Source organism: Corythoichthys intestinalis, chromosome 18 (assembly GCF_030265065.1).
Source record: "Corythoichthys intestinalis isolate RoL2023-P3 chromosome 18, ASM3026506v1, whole genome shotgun sequence".
Classification (NCBI taxonomy): domain Eukaryota; kingdom Metazoa; phylum Chordata; class Actinopteri; order Syngnathiformes; family Syngnathidae; genus Corythoichthys; species Corythoichthys intestinalis.
Window position 1 is genome coordinate 42,888,289 of NC_080412.1, and position 13,790 is coordinate 42,902,078.

The following is a 13,790-nucleotide window of genomic DNA, read 5'->3' on the forward strand; positions in this document are numbered from 1 at the left end:
TGGCCTTGCAAAATTAGTCAAAATCCACTAAAACGGCCGGGAACGAAGGGGGTTGCACCAGTGAAAATGGCTGGGAGTGATTGAGTTAATAATAGTACAAGTTTCAATGTTATGACCGTGTGCCAATATACCTGAATAAAATCTAATGCTATAATGAGATTAAAATGTTTCATGAAATGAAATAGCTCTTCTGTTGACTCTTACAAAATTGTGTTTGACTACCTACTATAATGGAATAGAGTACAGGTTGTATTTTCTGGAGAAGCACAGCAGCAAAAGAAGCAACATGACCACGTAGTTGGTTTTCCAGTGTTCCCACGTGGCCTTTCCCCTACGGAACCATAGAGCATTGCTGCTTAGCAACAATCCCACCAGCTTGTTTTGCCAAATCAACAGGGTCAACATCCCTTTACGGTATTTCCACTATCCTGCCAGGCTTGTATTGCCAATATGCTGTAGGCCTGCGAGGGAGTGAGGAGGATCAAGTCAGTGAATTTAATAATCACTGCAAGTCCAGCAATAAATGGGTGAGGTGCAATTCAAAGTACAGATAAAAAGCCAATGCAGTGCCATGAAGAAGAATTTGAGCCCCATTAAATTCTTATTGTTTTGGTGTTTTCCAACTTTACAAAAAAAAAAACCAAACGTATTTTTCAGACTATAAGTTGCACCAGCTAAAAAATGTGCATGAAGAGGATAAAAAACAAATATAAGTTGCAACTAAATCACATTTTGGGGTGAAATTTATTTGATAAAATCCAACACCAAGAACAGACATATCATCATGAAAGGTAATTTGAAATACAAATACAATCGAGAACAACAGGCTGAAAAAGTGTATGGTATGCTAACGTTACATGACGCATAACGAACTGAGAACCTGCCTGATATGTTAACGTAACATAGCTATTAAAGAGTTATTCAGATAAGTACAGCATGAAAATAACATGTGAAATGATATACTGTACAGCAGGGGTAGCCAACTCCGGTCCTCGAGGGCCCCTATCCAGCTTGTTTTCCATGTCTCCCTCCTCCAACACACCTGACTCAAACAATCAGGATCCGTTATCAGGCTCCTGCAGAACTTACTAATGAGCTGATCATTTGATTCAGGTGTTTTAAAGGAGAGAGGCATGGAAAACAAGCTGGATAGGGGCCCTCGAGGACCGGAGTTGGCTACCCATGATATATAGTGATCCCTCGCTAATTCGCACCCTCAGTGACACTAAATTAGGGTGATCATATTTTGATTTCCAAAATGGAGGACACTCGGTCCGGCCTCGAGATACCTGAATTTTACTCGAAGTTCACTCAAAGATGCCTATATCACTTTAATATATTCTAAGTGTGCCTCCTTCTTCTCCTTTGTATCCAAAGTAGAATAAAGGTACTTTTGACTTACCGTATTTTTCGGACTACAAGTCACACCTGAGTATAAGTCGCACCAGCCATGTAATGCCCAATGAAGAGAAAAAAAAAAAAAACATATATTAGCCGCACCGGAGTATAAATCGCATTTTGGGGGGAAATTTACTTGATAAAATCCAACACGTAGACCAGATATGTCATCTTGAAAGGCAATTTAATATAAAAATTAGGGTTGTTCCGATCATGTTTTTTTGCTCCCGATCCGATCCCGATCGTTTTAGTCTGAGTATCTGCCGAGACCCGATATATCCCGATCCGATTGCATTTTTTTTTTTTGTTGCTCCCGATTCAATTCCAATCATTCCCGATAATTTTTCCCGATCATATACATTTTGGCAATGCATTAAGAAAAAAATGAATAAAACTCGGACGAATATATACATTCAACATACAGTACATAAGTACTGTATTTGTTTATTATGACAATAAATCCTCAAGATGGCATTTACATTATTAACATTGTTTCTGTGAGAGGGATCCCCGGATAGAAAGACTTGTAATTCTTAAAGGATAAATGTGACTTTGTATATTGTGACTAAATATTGCCATCTAGTGTACTTGTTGAGCTTTCAGTAAATGATACTGTAGCCATTTAACTGTTCTGCCCAAATGCATGATGGGAAGTGCAACCATGACTGTGCGTAGTGGCACCAATTGATATATCTTCTCTGCGTTGGGAAATAACATAGGGTGTTAAGAAAAAGATCAGCTACTACCTTTCTTCCCCACATTGCTTCCTACGATATTTCTAATTGTCTAGAGAGGGATTTTAAGGCTTTAGCCAATTAAATAGAGGCTCCAAAGACTGCCAATATTCACTCTACTCATTTTACGCTGCCTTTTAGCTCTATATATAAGTATAACGGCGCAATTATAGATTGAACGCGACAATGCGTGAGTGGGTTGTGCAGCGCATGCGTTAATTGCGTTGAATATTTTAACATGATTAATTTAAAAAAAATTAATTAACGCCGTTAACGCGATAAATTTGATAGCCCTACTTTAAGCCAGAACTAAAGACTCTGGATGAGTGTAAGACATTTTGTCTGTAACGTTAAATACAATTAGAAAACGATTTAATTAAAATATATATATATGTATATACATATTAAAAAAAGGCATGTCCGATATTTTTTTGCCTATTCCGATACTTTGAAAATGACGTGATCGGACCCGATCGATCGGGACATCTTTAATAAAAATACAATAGAGAACAACATGCTGAATAAGTGTACAGTGTGCAGTGCATGAACAACGAAATGCGAATATAGTCCTCACCAGGATGCTACGGCTCGGTCCTGGCTATACAGCGAGCTAAACTCCCAAATGACGATGCTGGACGTCCATATAATTTGCTGAATCAATTTCGTCCTCGATACCAAACAGGTTTGCATCAACGTAAATAACAATTAGGTGCTATACAGTAATGGCACAAATGGTTACCATGTGTTCGCTAGCATTAGCACATCATTTGAACAACCACACAACTGGCTCTACGTGTCCGATCGCGGGTGGAAAACACACAACAACAACAGAAAAGATGATACACACAGGCGTTGCCTCTGTAGAGGTATTTTACAAGCATAAACAATGAACGTAAGTTCGCAGCCGTGTTTCTCTCTTGCTAATTCGCCCACTCACTCAGAGATGCGTAGCTGTCAGTCTTCTTCTGACGTGTGAGCGCTCTTCTTCACGTAAACAAGTGTGAGTGCACCCCTACGTGGGCGTGAAAGCGCCACAAACTAAAAGCATGCATTTCAATATAAAAAAGTCAATAATACAATTGAACACACATTGCCAAAGGCAGAATGTAAACGTGGCCATAGCTATTAAGAGTTATTCAGATAACTATAGCATAAAGAACATGCTAACAATTTTAACAAACCATCAGTGTCACTCCAAAACACCAAAATACCATAATTTGACACATAAGTCGCTCCTGAGTATAAGTCGCACCCCCAGCCAAACTATGAAAAAAACTGCGACTTATAGTCAGAAAAATATGGTAATTACTCTTTTGGGTACATGAGCATTTGATTATATATATAAGTATTGATCAAAATAAAAGTCTTAACAAGTCTGGGAACACGTCACAGGCAGCACAGTACCGTGGTATTCTGTGCAAAGCGTCAGTCAATTACAACACACGCTTATTGGTCCCGTGAATAAATAACGAAAACCGGCCATTTTCATGAATTTATAAAACCCCGCCGGACAACCCGGACAGGATATAAAAAGTGGACATGTCCGGGTAAAAGAGGACGTTTGGTCACCCTAACTTAATGACATCAGTCATAAGCATTCATTAATGCTCATGACAGTGTCATGTCATAATTGTGACAGTCATATGACGGGCTTATGACGCCACTTTAAAATAAAGTGTTACCAATCTTGTAATTAAAAGTGCTTTTAAATGCAGGTCACAAAGCACTGACTTCATCCTAACCAGTGCTGCCAAATGAACAATACTTACTGTAGATGGTATACTATTTAACGCTAGATAATTTGACGTGCATGAGACAGAAAAGTAATGTCTCATCTACATTCCTTCATGAAATGAACACTTGAGACTTGTTCCTCCTCAGTGTGAATCTGTTAAATTCTACACCACCTCCTCCATCCCAATGCTTCCATGACACCCACTACTTCATCCTGGCCAACTGCTTCCTGAGACCCACATGCTGCAAATTGAATCAGGCACTGACTGAGTGACGAGTGCACAGATGATTGTATTCCCATGAAAAAATAAGTGACAGGATATGAAAATACATGGCGGATATTATCAATGCTTTTCAACCATGTTAGAAGGCTGTATACAATTGGGTGTGAACTATTGATTTTTGATTACTTTAGTGCAGTTGTGAGCTATTTCAAACCACAATACCAAGCAGGACTAAACGGGCCCCTCGCATTTTGGTGCAACTCTGACGCCACGCAGGTCAGGTTGGTGACAGATTGTCCCCCTCTCATCATCTCATGAGAACCTAACATGCTTGAAACTCCCCTCTTTTTTGGGATTAGAAATACATTTACTAGATTTACATTTACATTTACTAGGAGAAAAAAACCCCTCTTGAAGAGGGTCCTACAAAAATGAGGCGCTACTGAGATGTGCAGCCATATCCTTATTCAAAACCAAAATGAAACTTATAATTGGGCCATTTTAATCAAGTGTGCCAAATTTTGCGGCTCTGTAAGCTGCCTAAGTCCCTGAAGACATCTACTTCCTTTTAATGGCAAAAAAAGGATCGTCACAGCAACAGACAGAGACATGTGGACATGGGCCTTAAAATTGAGTATTACAAAAGGTCTTGTAACTACAAAGACCAATCTGAAAAGAACTGGACCTGTATAAGTAAAATGACTGACTTTCTGTGGCCACCAGTTGGCGCTGTAGGGTTGATGCAAATGACCCCCACAGGACTTTTCAGGACTGGACATTTCGCGCAGATATGTTGTATGTCTGCCAAGTTCCGACTGTTCATAATTGTGGCGAGACAAAATGGCGATGGTATTTTTCACTTTCCTGTCTGGACCCTTATGCTTCAATGAAACCTTAAAATTTTTCATCAAGCACCTGAACACATATCTTAAGGCTTCCCTGATGCAGGTTTGAGGTCAACTGATTTTATTTCGTTGGAGGAGGAGCCTGTTTAGTAAAAATGGTAAATGAAGAGAACCTATATAGCGCATTTATCTACATTGTTACAATGCCCAAAGCGCTTTACACCAGGCCTAATGGGTAATATTTCAATGCAGTCGTGTTCAGGCTGGGATACCTCTCAAACATGCCAGATATGAAAAAGACTGAACCTTGTATCAGGGAGTTATTTGTCATTTACTGAATTTGGCCTGTTGCCAAAAAATATGGCTGACTTTGGCACCCCGCCCAGGTCAGGCCCGTGAATGAAAACTCATCATTTTGATAACTTAAGATCTCTTACAATATGTCTCATGAACAGTCTCACTGATTTTGAGGAGGATCCAACTAACTCCCTTGGTGCCAAACTCATCATTTTGATAACTTAAAATCTCTCACAATATGTCTCATGAACAGTCTCACAAATTTTGAGGAGGATCCAACTAACTCCCTAGGTGCCAATGTCTCAGATATGCTACCTGTAACTCGATGTAAATTTCACATTCAATCCAAAATACCCGATTTCCTTTTGGGTTTGAACTATGGGTGCAAGAGACTTTTTGGAGCAGTTTTGCACAAGGTATAGATTCCCCAAAATTTCAACACTCTATGTTGAAAAAACCTAATAGCAGAGGCCTTTTTGAAAACTTCAGGGGGCGCAACTGAGCCATTTTGTTATGTTTTTTTTTAGGGCTGTCAAAATTATTGCGTTAATGGGCGTTAATTAATTTTTTAAATTAATCACGTTAAAATATTTGATGCACTTAACACACATGCCCCGCTCAAACAGATTAAAATGACAGCAGTGTAATGTCCGCTTGTTACTTGTTTTTTGGTGTTTGGCGCCCTCTGCTGGCGCTTGGGTCCAAATGATTTTATGGGTTTAAGCACAATGAGTGAGCATGGTGTAATTATTGACATCAACAATGGCGAGCTACTAGTTTATTTTTTGATTAAAAATTTTACAAATTTTAATAATACGAAAACATTAAGAGGGGTTTTAATTAGGGCTGTCAAAATTATCGCGTTAACGCGCGGTAATTAATTTTTTTAAATTAATCGCATTAAAATATTTGACGCAATTAACGCAATAGTCCCGCTCAGAAAGTCTTCTGCTTTTTGGTAAGTTTTACAGCAAGGCTTTTTGTGCTGTCCAACAGCGAACTCTTGTGGTCACTTTGCGACATGGTTTATTGTTTTCTTGTCAGTTCATTATGGCTGCACGACGTCTCGGGCTGATAATGTTGTGCTTATATGATCCTTGGACAAGATTTGTCCGTAAGTATGGTTGTTGTAAAGAATGTACATATTATGTTAGTAAGCGAAATGTTCTATTTTTTGTATGAGACACTTTTTGTTTATGTTTAGTGAACCTGTATAGCGTGCTAAGCTAACGTTGTTGCTAATGCAATGCTTGTGTACTTTTATTTTGTAGTTTTACGACGGTCTAAAGAGGACAATGGTTTGAGGCCATTTTATTAATAAATCAGATGAAAAAGGAAGAAGTCTAATTATTAAGGCGTCGTTCACTAGCTGTCTAGCTTTGGAAAAAGTAGACGCTTCGGAGTGAGGACAGCATAGACAGATTTAAATGACAGTAGAGTGAAATGCCCACTACAGTCCTTATGTACCGTATGTTGAATGTATATATCCATCTTGTGTCTTATCTTTCCATTCCAACAATTTATTTTACAGAATATATATATATATAATTTACAGAAAAATATGGCATATTTTATAGATGGTTTGAATTGCGATTAATTACGATTAATTACGATTGATTAATTTTAAAGCTGTAATTAACTCGATTAAAAATTTTAATCGTTTGACAGCCCTAGTTTTAATATAAAATTTCTATTACTTGTACTAACATCTAGCTTTTAAGAACTACAAGTCTTTCTATCCATGGATCGCTTTAAGAGAATGTTAATAATGTTAATGCCATCTTGTTGATTTATTGTTATAAGAAACAAATACAGTACTTACTGTATGTACCGTACGTTGAATATATATCCGTCTTGTGCCTTATCTTTCCATTCCAACAATAATTTACAGAAAAATATGGCATATTTTATAGATGGTTTGAATTGTTATATATTACGATTAATTAATTTTTAAGCTGTGATTAACTCGATTAAAAATTTTAATCGTTTGACAGCCCTAGTTTTTTTGCAAGGTTGCAAAATGATTGAAATTCACGCCAAGTATGTGCAAATTTTGGTGAATTTTTGAGCATGTTAAGGACTCCAAATTGGCCATTTTCATTTGCCATGAAAAATTACAATGGGCCTCTCGCTCCAGTTGGTGCTCGGGCCCTAAATATATTGTTGACTCGTTGGTTGCCAGACCATTCATTGATTATGTGTAGTAGTTAGCAAAAAAGAATATATTGACTGGAAGGGCCTTGTAACAGTCAAAATCGCTGCCATCATTTTCTAAGCATAACGGATTGGACGTTCCTCGCTGTCAGAAGTCTTAGCTTATTTTTACTACACTTTATCGTTTATAGTTAGATAAAATGGGTGTCGTTTGACTGACACAGCAACAAACTTCAGAGGGTAAACATGTCGCAAGTCATTTTACAGCTCACAAGTAACATTTGCAGTGCATTTATGATGGATGTCAGTATTAAAAGCGGATTGCTGAGGCGTCTTTACAAAGTTGTTTTGTGAATACAGACCCTCACTCATCTGAGTCAATTGAATTTCTCCACTTCCACTCCACGACATCACTCAGTCTAAGTGTCTCGAGAGATAAACCTTGAGAACTACAGTATGCTTTTCATTTTAATCACCGGCCACAAAGAAAGAACTATTAGTCTTTTTCCATCTGCGCCTCAGCAAATGACGGCGCGCAAACTCGATGTGTGTAAGGAAAGTCGACATCCTTGTCAAGTGTGTAAAGTGGCTTACCATTGGAGATTTGCATCTTGCTTGAAATAATGGCTGAATAATACATGTGTAGCTTTCCAGAGTAAATATTTCACTGCATGTATTTGTCATGACAATGATGTAAAATAACTTGGTGTAAAGCGCGCACTGCATCGCACAGAAGGGTCTTTCTTCGAGCTACAGGGTTTACTCAGTGGTGGAATGTAACGAAGTAAAAAGTATAGTTCTGCAACGATTAATCGATTAACTCGAGTATTCGATTAGAAAAAAATATTCGAATTCAATTTTGTTGCTTCGAGTATTCGTTTAATTAAAGTGGCGTTGTAAGTTTATTTTGAAAGTGTTTGCATTTAGTTTTATTGATTAGAGTGGATACACTGCCCTCTGGTCTGCCTCTTTTTACACGGCTGAATCCAACCGCTCCCTGTTAAGACCAACGTAAGCTAAGTTTTTGTTTGAGCTAATGTTTTTTAATGCATTCATAATTTGGTTTATAGGTATATTTAGCCGTTTATTGTGGGAATTTGTGTCTGAACCATTTGTTAATAGCCTTGTAAAAAAAAAAAACTTTAGCATTTTATAGCATTTAAGCTAGTGGACCTTTTCTATGTAAATTAGTGCTGCAACGATTAATCGATTAACTCGAGTATTCGATTAGGAAAAAAGATTCGAATTAAATTTTGCTGCTTCGAGTATTCGTTTAATTAAAGTGGCGTTGTAATGGTTTGTTTTTGAAAGAGTCTGCCTCGTCTTACATGGCCAAATCCAGCTGCTCCCTGTTAAGACCAACATAAGCTAGTTTTGGGTTTTTTTGAGCTAATGTTTTTTTAATGAATTTGTAATTTAGTTTAAAGGTAAATTTAGCCAGTTTTTGTGGGAATATGTGTCTGAACCATTTGTTAAGAGCATTGTAAAAAAAAAAAAAAAAAAAAAAAAAAGTGGTATTTTATAGCATTTAAGCTATTGGACTTTTGTTGTACATATGTAGATCCTTATTTTTTTATTTCGTTTTTTTCTCCGTTTGAGGCCCAGCTCAGGTATTTTAATTTTTTTCATGTTTATCGGATTACTCAATTACTCGAACTAACTAGTTCATCGATTAATCGACTACTAAAATAATCGATAGCTGCAGTCCACGTGTGTTACCAAGCGAAATGAAATTTTGAGGTATGAAATACGTTTTTTTTAAAATAAAATCTAGAAGTTTTTGAGTGAAAACAGCAAAAAAGTTTTTTTTTTTTGTTCTGTTTGTTTTTTGGTCACTTCTGAAAGGCAATTGTTGGCTGTTTACAACAATGTACATCGAAAATAAAGACAATGATTGACTGAAAATGGTTCAATATTAGATGAAATATCTTGTTTTCTCGTGTATATTTATAATTGCTTCTTACCTAAAAAAAATGTTTTATCCGATTACTCGATTAATCGATAGAATTTTCAGTCGAATACTCGATTACTAAAATATTCGATAGCTGCAGCCCTGATGTAAATTAGCCAATTGTTCTTTTGTTGTACATAGATCCTCATTTTTAAAATTTATTTATTTATTTTTAATTATACCGTTTGAGGCTCAGTTCAGGTATTTTAATTTTTCATGTTCCTTATCCGATTACTCGATTATTCGAACTAACTACTCCATCGATTAATTGACTACTAAAATATTCGATAGCTGCAGCCCTAAAAAAGTATCTCGTTACTGTACTCAAGTACATTTTTTGTGTATCTGTACTTTACTTGGCCACAAATATGAAGTGGTACTTTTTACTTTTACCTCACTACATTTTACAGCATGTATCTGTACTTTTTACTCCATCATTTTTCAAATTGTCGCCTTTGTTACATGTTACTTTTGTTACTTTTGTTGATCGTTTTGTTTTCATGCATTTGCGATAAGCTCCATATAACTATACCGTAATTGAGCACTAGAGGCAGCACGAGAGCAAACAAGATTAGGCCGGTGAACAGCATATTGATAAAAACAAAACAAACAGAAAAAAAACTGTGGTAGCAGCGTGCCTTCAAAGATAGATAGATACATAACATGTTTACATCTGCAGAAAATACTTTTACTTTTTACTTGTAAATTTTAAAGCAAGCTCCTTTGTAATTTTATTAGAGTATTTTTTTTTTCTTAGATACTCGAAGTTTTACTTGTTCTCTTTTACTAAAATATGTTATTAGAAACACATAATATTGACATTGATTTAAAAATCTATAATATTTAGTACTTGTTTTGACCCATGGAGGGCGCCATGTTTTACGCGCGCAATCGACGCTTGGGGTGATGATGTAGCTCCTCACTGCCACTGTATGAATACTAGCGCGTTACTGCAATTCCTTCTAGGCAATGAGACATCCAACACATGCGCTCATCGGTTAAAAGCTTTTATTACCTTTTCATTGCCCCAAAATACTTTTTGCATGTGTTTCCCTCTCATACTTTCAAGCATTGTATCGTGGTAGCTTTAAAGCAGATTGTTGATCTGTTGACCACATTAGTCATGAAGCATATTTAACCACCATTATTTCACATCAAATTTGCCTCTTTTAGGGCGTTTCGCCGGCGTAGCACATTTTGGCAGAACACCGTTTTTATCCCCCCTACTCTTGTCTCAGCCCGTCTTTCCTGTTCATTTTACTTTTGCTCCTGCTGTCATGCTCATTAATGTTCCTCTTGGGTTTAAATTGAAAGGGTTGAACAGACAAAATGTCTATGTCGCGAGAGTCATACTCTGGAAGTCCGGCAGCGTAACCATGTGACGCCACGTCAACAACAATGGCAACCTAATAGTTAAACAAATTTTACAAATTGTAAGAAATAAAAACATCAAGAGGGGTTTCAATATCAAATTATTTTAAATAATAATAATAATGTTTATCTTTTAAGAACTACAAGTCTTTCTATCGGTGGATCCCTCCAAGTAATTTTCTAGCCCGTGTATCTGTATCCTTATCTGGAAAAAAAAGACTTGGGCGCGCTCGGGTGGGGGTCCTTGTGCCGGGATTGGCGATGGGCCGTAGGGTCGGTCGCCAACGGGCTTACACTCACAAGGGATTCACACGATTACTGGGTTCTAGATCACAGAGCTGATTTGTGTACATTCTACCCTTTTCAATCACTTAGCTTATAGACTCCCCCACCCCCGTCCCCCTCTTTCCCTGGTCAACAGGTCCCCCACAGGGTGTCAACCGGAAATACATCTAGCTGACGATAGCACCAACATATTAGCAGTTAGTGTATACGTACGATGTATTTCTTGTTGTTGTGTTTCTTTTCTTTCTTTTCTTGTGTTCCTTTCCTTCTGTTCCCCCATAACCCCTTCCTGTTCGCTGCTTTGTCATAATAAACGAGGTACAGTGCTGCTCGAAAGTTTGTGAACCCCACAGCGATGGTCAGATTTTTTGTAAAAAAAACTAAAATAACCTTATTAAATGTTAAGTTATACCCAAATCCACAATACTGACATTCCAAATAATGGACTGAAACAAAAGAAATAGTTATATTGTCATTCTTTATTTAACAAAAGTGGTTGATTTAAGAAAAACTCAGATATCATGTGTGCAAAAGTATGTGAACCCCTTCAGTTAATAGGATATTGCGCCTCCTTTTGCAGAGATTACCTCAACCAAACGGTTTCTGTAGTGACTAATCAGCCTCTCACATCTACTTTGGGGGATTTTTGCCCATTCTTCCTTGCAGAACGCAGTCAGTTGAGAGAGGTTTGATGGGCGTCTGGCATGAACTGCTCGCTTCAGGTCCCGCCACAGCATTTCAATGGGATTTAGGTCAGGACTTTGACTGGGCCAGTCCAGAACACGAATCTTCTTCTTTTTCAGCCATTCCTTGGTTGTATTGCTGGAATGCTTTGGATCATTATCATGTTGCATGATCCACCTTCTGCCAAGCTTTAACTTCAAAACAGATGGCGTCAGGTTATGTTCTAGGATTTGACAATATTCCTCAGAATTCATGATTCCCTGGACTATGTGGAGTTGTCCAGGTCCTGAGGATGAAAAGCAAGCCCAGATCTTGACATTCCCACCTCCATGCTTCACTGTTGGGAGAAGGTTCTTTTGGTGGTATGCAGTGTTGACTTTTCGCCAGACATGGCGGTTTTGGTTGTGACCAAACAGTTCAATTTTGCACCTACATCAGTTGATGAAAACTCTTTTTAATTTAGTCTCGACAACACAACTGTTAAAAAAACAAAAAAAAAACTACTGAATTGATTGATTAGGAAATCAGGTTGAAATAATAGAAAATTCCAAAATGTTGAGGGGGTTCACAAACTTTTGAGCAGCACTGTATGTTGAATGATCACAGTGGGAGTATGTCATACTCTCAATGTGAAACATTAAAACTGTTCAGACCAACCGGGCACTTAGACTTCCATTCTCAGTTTCAAACAGCTGAACAGGAAAGGTTTAAAAAATTCATTCACCACTGGTTAAACTATATTTGTGTATTAAAAGTTGCTGGCACCGTCACTCAGTGGAAAATGGAGTCATTCAGGTGGAGAACCTCCACTCCAAAATAGTCTGAAAAAAATTCTGTGATCGCAAACTGACTAATGTGTTTGTGCCTTTTGCTTTTTACTTTTTTTTTGCAACACTTATTCCAAAATAAAGTGCAACGAAGAAGAAGATCAGCAGAATGGAAGAAGCATACAACAGACTTTCATTTGGTATAGGGGTAGATGAAGTTCTACATTTTTAAACAGAAGTAATAATAATGTCTCTTACTAAAGTGCGCAAACTTGCCAAGTGGTTAAGTTGTATTTGTATTAAAAAAATATTGAAATGTTAGAACGACAAACTGAACAAAATGCTTAATTCATTCACTGCCATTGACAGGGATCCAATCCATTCAAATTGGAATGGCTGGGAGTAATCATATCACCGACAATGTCAGCCAATGACTTAATTGCAGGTTTACTGTTGCTTTTAATGGCCTCTAGTCCGAAATGCAAAAAGCAAATGCATTTTAAGGGAGCACAAGCCGAGTTGGCAGAAACGGTGTCGCCCTGAACAGGTTTAACGGCTGGTTTGTGGTGTGCTCTTTAAATAGCAATAAGTGCAGTGCAGTGCAGTGCTGAGGCTCCATGTATTTATGATGAAGCTACTGACGTGGCCTACTTCTGGGTGACTGCTCAGGTCCCAGGCAGCTCAAGCACCTCCTCATCCCCCTTTTCTTTCTATTGTTTGCTTTTGCTCTATTTTTTAGCCCTATAATGTCAATGTTTCTGTCAGGGGAGATCAGCACTGAGAGATGGCCACTTGAGACGGCCTAATCGCGCTTGTCCGTGCGCTACCTTGCATGTACAGTAGGGGCGGGACCTCAGGATACAATACGATTTTGCGATACAATGGATGGATTGTATGGATTAATTGAATATGGATTGGGTGTAATTTCTGCTTTTGATCAGGTATGTGTTTGTTTTCTTATTACTTTATACTGGTTTTTGTTGTGCTTCACCTGTATGTTTCCCTTAGAGTAGTTTCCACCTGTGTGATCACAGAGGGCCTTCACAGCTGGAACCACTTCATCAATCCAATCATCTGTTTTTCCTTCTGCTACAGTAGTATGAAAAAGTATCTGAACCTTTTGGAATTTCTCACATTTCTGCATAAAATCACCATCAAATGTGATCTGATCTTTGTCAAAATCACACAGATGAAAAAAACGGCCTGCTTTAACTAATAGCACCCAAACATATTTAGGTTTTCATATTTTAATATGGATAGTAAGGGTGTAACGGTTAGAGCTGTTCTGATCATGGTTTTTTTTGCTCCCGACCCAATCCCGATCGTTTTAGTTTGAGTATCTGCCG